The sequence below is a fragment of the Cydia amplana genome, chromosome 17 (assembly GCF_948474715.1).
Source record: "Cydia amplana chromosome 17, ilCydAmpl1.1, whole genome shotgun sequence".
NCBI classification, from domain to species: Eukaryota; Metazoa; Arthropoda; class Insecta; order Lepidoptera; family Tortricidae; genus Cydia; species Cydia amplana.
Window position 1 is genome coordinate 9,332,455 of NC_086085.1, and position 13,119 is coordinate 9,345,573.

The 13,119-nt window shown below is 35.9% G+C and overlaps 1 protein-coding gene across 1 annotated transcript in view; it reads right to left on the reverse strand.

The window, feature by feature from the left end:
• Positions 1-13,119, reverse strand: part of LOC134655927 (mucin-2) — a 35,639-nt gene that overhangs the window by 13,488 nt on the left and 9,032 nt on the right. The window lies entirely within an intron of this gene.

Here is a 13,119-nt window from a genome sequence, read left to right on the forward strand (position 1 = left end):
TCCTTACTCTGGAGTGTGCGTACCTAAAGGACGTTCTATACTTTACAAAAATCGCTCTGTGCTGCGCTGCGTGACCTACGTCGCCTGCGTCTCAGCATACGCTTAAGTTTCCGTCACACAGGCGCGTTTCCCGGGCGGGGCGTGAGCGTTTTATATGTAAAAGCGGCGCGCCCCGCTAACGCCCCGCCCGGAAAACGCGCCTGTGTGACGAAGCCTTTAGCCTTACGGCTTGGCCATGACATTGCTCGACTGGCTTCGGCTAAGGCGACAACCATAGGTTGTAGCGAGACACAGCGATCGGACCTTTCGTTCCCATCTAGCCTTCCCTGCCTTAGCCGGAGCCAGTCGCGCAATGTGGCCAACGCGTTAGTATTTTTATAGTTTACCCCACGACATCATTAGTAGTTTGTTTCAGTTCTTATAAATTGAAATATATGTCATACACTAAAGATAAAGTGATCAAGTCCACCGGTGGCCAAGGCTGGAAACGAGGCAGGGTACGCGGCTAACGTCCCAAATTCTCTTATGTAAGTACATATATATGTTTTGACGACCGGTCTGGTCTAATGGGTAGTCACCCTGCCTGTGAAGCCGCGGTCCTGGTTCGAATCCCGGTAAGGGCATTAATTTGTGTGATGAGCACAGATATTTGTTCCCGAGTCATGGATGTTTTCTATGTATTTAAGTATTTGTATATTATATATATTAGTCTAAGAGCTAGCCACGGAAATAGGTACTTATGCAATTTATAGAGCAACGAAATCCCTCTAGTTAGTGGGCCATACTATCATTATTAATTAATTCAGCATGGCAGCAGTTCAGCGGTGGGTGTGTGAGTGGATGGGCAACAAAGGGGTTGTAAAATGATATCATAGCTAATTATATATTTAATTCAAATATAACAATGCCAGGCGTTTTATTTGGGGGAATAGTAGTGTCAGGTGATGAAAGTACACAAACCACTTGAGCGCCTGCAGGAAGACCATGAGCAAATTCCACCTGACTCACAATTGCTTCACGCATAGTTGTATATGTCTTCTACTTTTTCTTAACACATACCTAGGCGTAATCGAACAGAGTAGTACTATTATTTATTCTGTGACAGAGTACAAAAAGTACGATTGCGAAAAGTACGAGTGGATTATATACGTAAAGCAAAAACGCCTGGCATTGTTATATTTGAATTAAATACATAATTAGCTATAATATCACACCAAACACAGAGCTCTATAAATTGCACACCTTCAATTGATTTTACAACTCCGTTGTTGCCCAACCACTCTCACACCCACCGCTGAACTGCTGCCAGGCGACCGGATTAATTAATAATGATAGTATGGCACACTAACTAGAGGGATTACGTTGCTCTATAAATTGCATAAGTACCTATTTCCGTGGCTAACTCTCCGGTTATATCGTTGTCTGAGTACTCTGAGTGTGTCTGAGACCAAAACACTTTTTCCCTTTTCAGGTCATTACTATGTATACCTATACATTACGGCCCTCGCTCCGAGCCGTTCCTGGTGCAAAAGCTGCCCATAGTAATCCAGCGTTGAAAAGTTGCTAGCATCATGGGCACTTTCGCACCGGGGACGACAATTAATGATTTGTTTGTATACCATAATTTAATGTGAAAATAAACTTGGTTTATCTTTTTGGCAATAGTTGTGTTATTTACCCATTTATAATATTCTCTCCAGCAGCACAGAGCCGATATTGTTAAGAGCCCATCAACGTGCACACTAGCGCCACTGCTAAATAATCGTGATTATTTCAAATTAACGTCAGGTATTTAAAAAAGGGGGCCGCTACGTACTGTATTTTGTATTTGGGGCATTATCTATGAAAAGGGACCTTATTGTCGATGGCGCTTACATCGCGCGGCATTATATTTATATCGGAGCATCTTTAATAATGACGTAAGCGCCATCGACAATAAGGTCCCTTTTCATAGATTCCGTCACATTTAAGTACCTCTTGAATACATCAAACTAGTTTTTATGTTGCTGGATTCTTCAATCTATGCGTCCAAAGTTAAAACGGCCGTTTTTGTTTTAAGTTCATAGATCGGCGAATCCAGCAACATAAAACTAGTTTGATGTATTCAAAAGTTACTTTAATACTATGTAGATACAATACGTAGCGGCCCCCTTTAAAAAAATCTTTCGTTAAATTTAAATTATCACGATTATTTAGCAGTGGCGCTAGTGTGCATGTTGACGGGCTCTTAACTTACCTAGTAAACATAGAAGACTGACAACAGTGCCAACGCCGCGAGAATATTGACATTGTTGTTAATGGATTTAACATAGTTTTTTAAAATTTAACATTAATTATTAGAGTATTAAACTCTGTCTGACCGTAGTTATAGTTACTAAAGTAGGTAGACTTATAGCATAATAGAGCATTTAGGAATATTCTTATTTAACCTTTTGACCGCCACAGACTAACTAGATGCGTCTTTAAATAAGAACGTGCTTAAAATGCTTTAATTATACTATAGTGTATATATATGAAAGTCGGATTAAATACGTTTAGAAGCTATAAGTAGTAACAGTGACAGATTTTGTACGCTAAAATGAAAAATAAGAATAAGCGACACCTACATGCGGGGAATGCTGTTTTGTATGAAGATTGACCATAGAAAAATAGGTAAATAGATTAGGTAGGTATTTGTGTGATAGTAAAACATAGTTGGTTATAGGCGAAATAAGTATTTATTAAGCTGGCTCGCACGCGCACATTCTCAAGAGCCCATCAACGTGCACACTAGCGCCACTGCTAAATAATCATGATTATTTCAATTTAACGAAAGATATTTAAAAAAGGGGGGCCGCTACGTACTGTATCTTGTATTAAAGTACCTTGTGAATATATCAAACTAGTTTCTATGTTGCTGAATTCGTCAATCTATAAACTCAAAACAAAAACGGCCGTTTTAACTTGGACGCATAGATTGACGAATCCAGCAACATAGAAACTAGTTTGATGTACGAGTATTCAAAAGGTACTTTAATACAAGATACAATGCGTAGCGGCCCCCTTTTTTAAATATATTTCGTTAAATTGAAATAATCACGATTACTTAGCAGTGGCGCTAGTGTGCAGGTTGATGGGCTCTTAACAACAGCCGGTTTTGTGCATGATGCTTAGGAAGTCCTCGGGGAGCGCCTTCCTTAATTTCCCCCTGTATCCACGAGAAGTTTTCTGGAAGAAAAATAAGGAAATAAGTAACAGCAGGTTCATGTGGCAGCTATGAATGAAATATTTTCACATGAGTGCAGGCTATTTGCACCCAAAATATAGCTACTAGTAACTAATCGACGGGAACGACCATTTCGGGGAATAATATCCATTGGTTTTTATATATATTATCCGCTAGTTTTTATATATATGTATTATCCATTGGAGTCTCGTGAAGAGCAATATGAACGCTTACTGATGCACACCAAAAATATGAAAGTTAAGTTTTGTCCTAGACTCGAGGTTGCTGCTTGCTGCGCATTCCGCTAGTCATCAAGCAATAGGCCTGTATTTTTTTTTTTTTTAATAAAAATATGACTAAGTATGTTTGTCAACAATGCAGCACATTAGAACTAGAACTGGATGCCTTAGTTAAACCTTAAATGCATTCCCAGATTATGATATGATATGATATGATTTATTTATCTCACAATATACAATTTCACTTAAAATTACACATGGTAGATTTTCAGGAATTTATATTGTGATTGTCAGTTTTTTTCACATAATGAATAATTGAATATGAAGAATAACAGTATGTATCCTAGACCCAGTAACTACTTAACATAACTATCAAACAATAGTTACCTATCTCATTGCACAATACAGCCACACTCATACTTATTCAAAAAAGTTACTAAGACACGCCTAGTGGAACGTCACAGTTTTTTATGTCTAGTAAGTACTTAACACAGTGCTCAAGAGAACTTACCTTCTGTGTGCAAGTTGCTCGAGAAAGGTATTGACTTACAGTAGTCTGGCCAATGGACAAGCCATCATCTTGACTAGTCCCGCGTTGGTAGTTGCCATCAGCTACCAGTATTACAGCTAATACTGTTAAAACCTAAAACAAATAAGAACATAGATGTAATATTTGTACCTAGGTAAGTAGACTTTCCCCTTTAGGTTAGGATATGAATGTTGAGGTAAAAAGTGGCTTAAATAAGTAACCTCTGTTAGTAAGTATAAGATTGTGCAACAGAATATCTTAACATACTAATTTTTACAATTATAATATGAGATAGTATTTAAGAGTTTAGTAGCATTGTCATTGAGACGCCTGTCTTACATGGAATACATATTAACTTTAAAGAAACACTACAATTTTATTAAGCTTTACCTTTAAGGTGTTTTGGTAATCCATCACCGTTTTGAGACTCTGCGTTAAGTTCGGCACATAAATGCACTGCACACTCCTTACACTCTGTAAATATGCCGAAACTCTTCGTCTGACATATCAAACGGGTTGCAAGCGTTTCTTAAAGCTATGCACGAGATTTTTCGACGCTTTGTTTCTTCAACAGCAGCCGCGAGTAGGAATAATAAAATTTGACTTCCCTGCAAATAAAATATTGACTATATTATATAAAGCGGAACATTGTAACTAATAACTCTCAATATAATCATAGAAAAACGGATATTTACCTGTAATTTGTATTTGTAATAGGTTTATTCACTAGTTTTGCTTTCACGACAAGGCTTATCGTCACCTAAGAAGCACTTAGATAAAATTAACTAAGTTGAACTGTCAAAATGGGATAATATGTCAAATTATCCAACCCCCATGTTATGCAAATTGTCTTCTGTCATCTACCGCTGTCAAATGTGGATAACTCCATATATCGTCTGCTACCATAGTATGCATGATAAAATCGTCGGTAACTAACGTTTTATTCACATATTTTATACCATATTGCGTGATAACTGCTACCGTGCTAAGCCCACTGACTGACTGACTGACTGACTGATTCATCAACGCAGAGCCGAAACTACAAAAGCTAGAAAGTTGAAATTCGCACACTAGGTTGCATTTATAAAGTGTACAAGAGATAAGAAGCGATTTTGAAAAATTCAACCCCTAAGGGGGTTAAAAAGGGGATGAAAGGTTGTATGGGGTACAAGTTTTATTTTAAGCTAGGAATTTGAAACTTTGTAAAAATGTATTATATTAAAAAACAAGAAAACTAATTTCAGCGTTTTTGAAAATTCATCCCCCAAGGTGGTGAAAAAGGGGTTGAAAGTTTGTATGGAGATCAAATATTTTTGTGAGTGTGGGACTTGAAACTTTGTATATAGGGATATTATTATAAGACAGGAAAAGTAATTTCAGCGTTTTTGAAAATTCATCCCCTAACAGGGTTAAAAAGGGGTTGAAAGTTTGAATCCATTACAAATGCCTTGAAACTTCTTAGAAAGGCATAGTAGCCGATTACAAAATAAAGTAATTGCGACGTTTTTGGAAATTCAACCCCTAAGGGGGATAAAAAGGGGATGAAAGTTCGTTTTTGGGTTCAAATTTCATTTTAAGCTAGGAACTTGAAACTTTACAAATAGATATTAAATTTAAATACAAGAAAACTAATTTCAGCGTTTTTGAAATTTCATCCCCTAAGGTGGTGAAAAAAGGGTTGAAAGTTTGTATGGACATCAAACATTTTTTCGAGCGCGGGACTTGAATCTTTGTATTTGGGGATATTATTAAAAGACAGGAAAAGTAATTTCAGCGTTTTTTAAAATTCATCCCCTAACAGGGTTAAAAAGGGGTTGAAAGTTTGTATGTGGTTCAAATTTTATTTTAAGCTAGGTACTTGAAACTTCGGAAAAAGATATATTATTAAAATACAAGAAAACTAATTTCAGCGTTTTTGAAAATTCATCCCGTAAGGTGGTGAAAAAGGGGTTGAAAGTTTGTATGGATATCAAACATTTTTTCGAACGCGGGACTTGAATCTTTGTATTTGGGGATATTATTTAAACACAGGAAAAGTAATTTCAGCGTTTTGTAAAATTCATCCCCTAACAGGGTTAAAAAGGAGTTGAAAGTTTGAATCCATAACAAATGCTTTGAAACTTCTTAGAAAGGCATAATAGCCGATTTCAAAATAAAGTAATTGCAACGTTTTTGGAAATTCAACCCCTAAGGGAGTTAAAAAGGGGATGAAAGTTCATCTTGAGTGCAAATTTTATATTAGGTAGGAACTTGTAAATTTGCAAAAAGATATTAAATTTAAACACAAGAAAACTAATTTCAGCGTTTTTGAAAATTCATCCCCCAAGGTGGTGAAAAAGGGGTTGAAAGTTTGTATGGAGATCAAATATTTTTGTGAGTGTGGGACTTGAAACTTTGTATATGGGGATATTATTATAAGACAGGAAAAGTAATTTCAGCGTTTTTGAAAATTCATACCCTAACAGGGTTAAAAAGGGGTTGAAAGTATGAATCCATTACAAATGCCTTGAAACTTCTTAGAAAGGCATAGTAGCCGATTACAAAATAAAGTAATTGCGACGTTTTTGGAAATTCAACCCCTAAGGGGGTTAAAAAGGGGATGAAAGTTCGTTTTGGGGTGCAAATTTCATTTTAAGCTAGGAACTTGAAACTTTACAAATAGATATTAAATTTAAATACAAGAAAACTAATTTCAGCGTTTTTGAAATTTCATCCCCTAAGGTGGTGAAAAAAGGGTTGAAAGTTTGTATGGACATCAAACATTTTTTCGAGCGCGGGACTTGTATCTTTGTATTTGGGGATATTATTAAAAGACAGGAAAAGTAATTTCAGCGTTTTTTAAAATTCATCCCCTAACAGGGTTAAAAAGGGGTTGAAAGTTTGTATGTGGTTCAAATTTTATTTTATGCTAGGTACTTGAAACTTCGGAAAAAATTATATTATTAAAATACAAGAAAACTAATTTCAGCGTTTATGAAAATTCATCCCGTAAGGTGGTGAAAAAGGGGTTGAAAGTTTGTATGGATATCAAACATTTTTTCGAGCGCGGGACTTGAATCTTTGTATTTGGGGATATTATTAAAAGACAGGAAAATTTATTTCAGCGTTTTGTAAAATTCATCCCCTAACAGGGTTAAAAAGGGGTTGAAAGTTTGAATCCATTACAAATGCTTTGAAACTTCTTAGAAAGGCATAATAGCCGATCACAAAATAAAGTAATTGCGACATTTTTTGGAAATTCAACCCCTAAGGGGGTTAAAAAGGGGATGAAAGTTCGTCTTGGGGTGCAAATTTCATTTTAAGCTAGGAACTTGAAACTTTGCAAATAGATATTAAATTTAAATACAAGAAAACTAATTTCAGCGTTTTTAAAAATTCATCCCCTAAGGTGGTGAAAAAAGGGTTGAAAGTTTGTATGGATATCAAACATTTTTTCGAGCGCGGGACTTGAATCTTTGTATTTGGGGATATTATTAGAAGACAATACAAGTAATTTCAGCGTTTTGTAAAATTCATCCCCTAACAGGTTTAAAAAGGGGTTGAAAGTTTGTACGGAGTTCAAATTTTATTTTAAGCTAGGAACTTGAAAATTCATAAAAAGGTATTATTTTAAAACGGAAAAAAAATAACTTCAGCGTTTTTGAAAATTTATATCTCAAGGTGGTGGTTTGTATGGAGTTCAAACATTTTTGTGAGAACGGGGCTTGAATCTTTGTACAGAGGCATATTATTAGAATACAAGAAAAGCCATTTCAGCGTTTTTAAAAATTCATCCCCTAAAATGGTTAAAAAGTTCAAATTTTATTTACTTCAAACTTCGTAAATAGGTAGTTAGGTAGTAGGTTTTATTGAATAGAGGACATGAAAATCTTCTAAAGAGGTTGAGAGGGATTATGTCGAGAACAATTTTATTTAGTTAGGGGCTAGAAACTTCGTAGGTTGTGAAAGACAAGTCTCATGCGTTGTATAATATTAATAATTAACAAATGATTAACCGTCCTACTGCAATATTTTGCTGCATAATGTTCTAAGCTAATGTAGAATAACCACCAATATACAAATCCACGCGTACGAAGTCGCGGGCAACAGCTAGTGATGTAATAAACGTGTTTTACACGCTTGACAAGTGCCCGCCGGCTCAGGGAGCAACGAAAGCCTTTGCAATAAGAGCAAGCACGTGCGTTGTCAGTGTACGATTTTAGTATAAATTACAAAGATATTACCGCGACTGCGTTCGGTTTTTTTATTACAATCAATCTGACTGTAATAGCGGACTGAGATGAGCGCCAGTTTTACCAGGTCATTGGAACATTGAAAGGACTTGCACCACTTTAATAAATACTAAAGCCGTCACAGTGGAATTAGTTTACTTTTCATAATGAAAGTAATGAAACATTAGAAAGAGAAGAGCGAAATAATCTGACTGCATTTCCACCCTTGTTGGACGTTATAAACTCACTTACTTCGGTCGAATCTAAATGAATAAATAAACGGAGCTATTAATCGAACGAGCGAGCGAAGCGAAGCGAAGTTCTTACATTCGGCTTTGAACACGCGGCTGGCTAGCGGCACGTCTCGGCATTTCGATGTTTTTAAGCTGAACTGTCAGAAGATAGTTTGATACTCAATAACTTAAGTAAATTTGTTCTAATTTAAATGAAATTGGGTAAACGTGTAGTCGAGGGCATTATATTTTAGTCATTAAATTATGAGCAGGCCCGATCAAGAGGTTATTGAGCTAGAAGAGCTTAGAAGGCCAAAAAGCTGTTTGTGAGGGGTCTTGCTATTCTGGTCAATTTTTTGCAAGAAACATGGTCGAGTTTAGTATCAAATGAAAGTGCTCGACTTACACTTTTATAATATCGTTTTTAAATTTACCATTTTGAAATAATTAGCAAGATAAAAATAAAATAGAATAAACATAATATATATGTATGTGACATTTGACAAGAAATATTTCGGCTTAGCACAGATACAGTTTATTTTAATCTCTATGGTGGTGACTTAAATCCAGGGGAGGGACAGCCGTATACGAAGCCCTTTATTCGAAAAAATAGCGCCATCTATATTACTTAACGCTAAACTTGTAAATGGCGCTTCAAAATTGATGCAAAAAAGCAAATCTTGTCAGTAGAAAAAGGCGCGAAACTCAAATTTTCTATGAGACCATATCCCTTCGCGCCTACATTTTTTCTACTGACAAGATCTGCTTGGCCAACTATATATACATATTAATCTTTGCTTAAATCAATCAGTTAAAGGCTCCACAGACCTTGCAATAAATCCACGCGATCTTTGATCCATTGCCATAAAATAGTAGAAATTAAATAAAATGGAACTCAAAAATGTCCATACTAAATTGTTGTCATGTGTAAGCATTTTACGTCAAAAATGTGACAGGTACGTAGAAAGTGGCGCCCTCATTTATTTTCTATTATTTTATGTCGCACTATACGAGTACCTAAGTAGGTGCAACAAAGTCAATCGCTATATAATTTTTGGTTAACCGCGAGTTCTCAGTTCGGGGCGAACTACTAGTAAAACAAGATTTTATCATTTAGGAAACTACTACACTATGACGTACCCGTAGATAAATAACATACATAGGATTAGATTAGACAATTACCAATGGCAGTATTCATCTACAAGCCTCAATTAGATGTTCATCGTTTGAGAGGTTTGGTTTGACTTAACTTATCTGTCTTTTTGACTTATAAGTACGTATTTGGTAATAAGGGGACAGTATTTCGTTAGTTACGTTACGTCATCATTTAAATTTTATTTCAGGTATACTATGTAATATATTATACTTTACTCTTTGTATACTACTATCACTAATGGCGACATTCAATTAGTCAAGAGGTGGAACTGACAACCTGCCAGTTCATATCCTTTCAGGTAAATAGTATTTTATAATTAACTGGTTATCTTGTTAAGCTAGTGTCGTAAGATGCGAGAGTTGATTACACTTTGAAAGTATCTTGTCTCTTGGTCCTAATGTGTCGCTGAACAGATTGCTCATTGTCACAAAAGTTTTGCAACCAACGCTGCAAATGGGTAACATTTCAATTGTGATGGATTTTGGATAATGATTTACGTTTTGTAACTTTTCATTGTGATGAAAACGATAAAAGTATCGTTCAAATTATAGTAAAATTGGGTTAAAATATACAGCCAATTGAAATAAAATGACACAGGTATTGCTGCATTTATGTTGTACTGTTAAGTAGGTAGGTACGTAATTCTGAAGGGAGGCATCAAATACATACATATATATCATAATTAAGGAAACATAAGGAAAGAAACCAGTCATTAAAACTTAAGGAGATAACTTCATGCCTCACTGATCGTGATCGTGCATTGAATTATGAACTAACTGGCAATATTGTTATATAATAGGTACAGCGTTCGTAATAATTAATGTTACTACTAGATCAAAATCAATATACTTAGAGCGATCGTATCGTATTGATTTCGATTTGGCCAAACAGGTCAAGGTTGGTAACTGAAATGTTCGGTATTGTTTCCCTAACAATAACCTACGTATAGTAGTGAACTTACAGTTAGTCAACTGCAAAAATATCTGTGTGGTAGTTAGAACTAGTACACTCAAAAATATCGTGACACCTTCTCTTTAAATTGTTATTAAAAAATGTGTGGTACTGGTTATATATGCAGTTAAGTAAATGGATTGTTATAAATTAGGTACTCACGACTCTTTTACGAAAAGGTAATCCCATCAAAAACATTACATGTAAAAAGGTGCAAGTCTCGCAACGCTTTTACTACAAAAAAGTTTTGAGATGTAATGTGAAACCAAGTCGGTTATTTTAATCAGTTCCAGGGGGTGTTTAAAACCGTATCAATAAGATATCTTTAATTTGTAATACGTACAATGACTTGGCCATCGCACGGCTGCATAATGACAAAAGGATCATCGTCACCTATTAAAAATAATTTTAATTGAACATAACGTTTGAGCATTACACATATTTACGAGTACGGTACGAGTAAAGCATTACATATATGTGCGATTGCCAAGTCATTATATGTATTACAAATTAAAGATATCTTATTGATACGGTTTTAAACACCCCCTGGAACTGATTAAAATAACCGACTTGGTTTCACATTACATCTCAAAACTTTTTTGTAGTAAAAGCGTTGCGAGACTTGCACCTTTTTATTACATGTAATGTTTTTGATGGGATCTCATCTCTTTTTGTAGGCAGTCCTTCTTTTCGGGTACTCATACCCATACTATGTATACACATATCATAACTAAACATATCTTCATTCATACTCACATCGTACATCGTAGTGTACCTTTACTTTACCTACTATTTGTAGGAACTGCAACAGTAACTTTGTAATATCATATATTTATATGGGATTACAAACTTACTTATGCAGTTCTTAGATCTTTAAAACGTGACTGATATTGCAATATTTTTAGGTTTTCCCTTTATGTGGCCATTAAACCCTAACTCTGTACCAAATTTCAGCTCTCTGAATTTATGGGAAGTACTAGTTCTTTTCTGATGATCATGAGTGAGTGAGTGAGTGTCATAAATGCGAAACTTTGCTTTCGCTCAACTCCGGAACTAAATGACCTACAGACTTGAAATTTTAGATTTTAATTAAGTATGTGATTATAGCTTACTGGATGACAAAAATTTCTGCGTTCTGGTCTTATCCAGAGGTTCTCAAATAGGGGCCTGAAAATGCGGCGAAATGGTTCCAGTAAAGGATGGTACGGCAGTGTTTGCTTCGCGCTCGACTTGGCGGGGGCACTGCCGTGCCCCCAGATTTACGTGTAGGTATGTTATTTAAATTTTGAAGTTGCGAAAAACGTAATGCAATTTGATAATTTTGCACAAGGTTTGCAGCGATTTGTAATAAATAAATGTCACGGCCAATATAAATGTCGGCCCGACCATAACATTAACAATACGGGCCGTTTGATTAAATTAACCCGATGTCACATGCTCTTAGAACAGATCACAGATCGATTAAAACAGATTATTATTCAAAATATCCAACTACAATGACACGCTGTATAAGTAAAGACAGAAATGTAAGTAATTCGCCCATATGTAAAAAAACCGGCCAAGTGCGAGTCGGACTCGCGCACGGAGGGTTCCGCACCATTAACAAAAAATAGAGCAAAACAAGCAAAAAAACGGTCACCCATCCAAGTACTGACGACCCCGCCCGACGTTGCTTAACTTCGGTCAAAAATCATGTTTGTTGTATGGGAGCCCCACTTAAATCTTTATTTTATTCTGTTTTTAGTATTTGTTGTTATAGCTGCAACAGAAATACATCATATGTGAAAATTTCAACTGTCTAGCTATCACGGTTCGTGAGATACAGCCTGGTGACAGACGGACGGACGGACGGACAGCGGAGTCTTAGTAATAGGGTCCCGTTTTTACCCTTTGGGTACGGAACCCTAAAAAGGTAGAAGGCACATTGCGTGGCAGTGCGCCGCAGTGCATGGGCTCAACAACTTGACGCAACGTTCTTGAAGCTCCTTATTCGACCACAAAATGCATTGTAGTTTTTCTAGATAACTAATAAGGGGTCATCAAAAGGGCGCTTAAATTGGATATCTAAAGCTTGACATAAAATCGGCATTAAGACATTATTTATTCACATGCACTCTATACCGTGACATTACGCACGTGCAAGCACCAAAGTGTATAGTAAGAAAATAATGAAAACTAATACCTACATTAAGTCATGTCGAAGTACCTATTCATTCGTGCGTGTGCATATCGTCGGGTGACAAGTAAAAGTCACCATTAAGTACTATCAAAAAATTAAAGTACCTAACAATGCACTTTATTACACTTGTAACACGGGTTATTGTCCAATAATTTCAATGGTGTTAGTTAGTGACTTTTACTTGTCACCCGACGATATACAACATAAGTCGACGCTTGAAGACAAAGTACCACAGAAAATATACATAGATAGAGAACGCTCACCGCACACATTGGCGCTCCGATTAAATCGCATTTGTTTCGTGCATGTTTACTACTTAAGTAAATTACTAATATATAAGCAGAAATTGTGTTGTTGTATAAAATTGATTGTTATATTTTTTATAAAAAATAAAAATATGCTGTTTATATAGCATA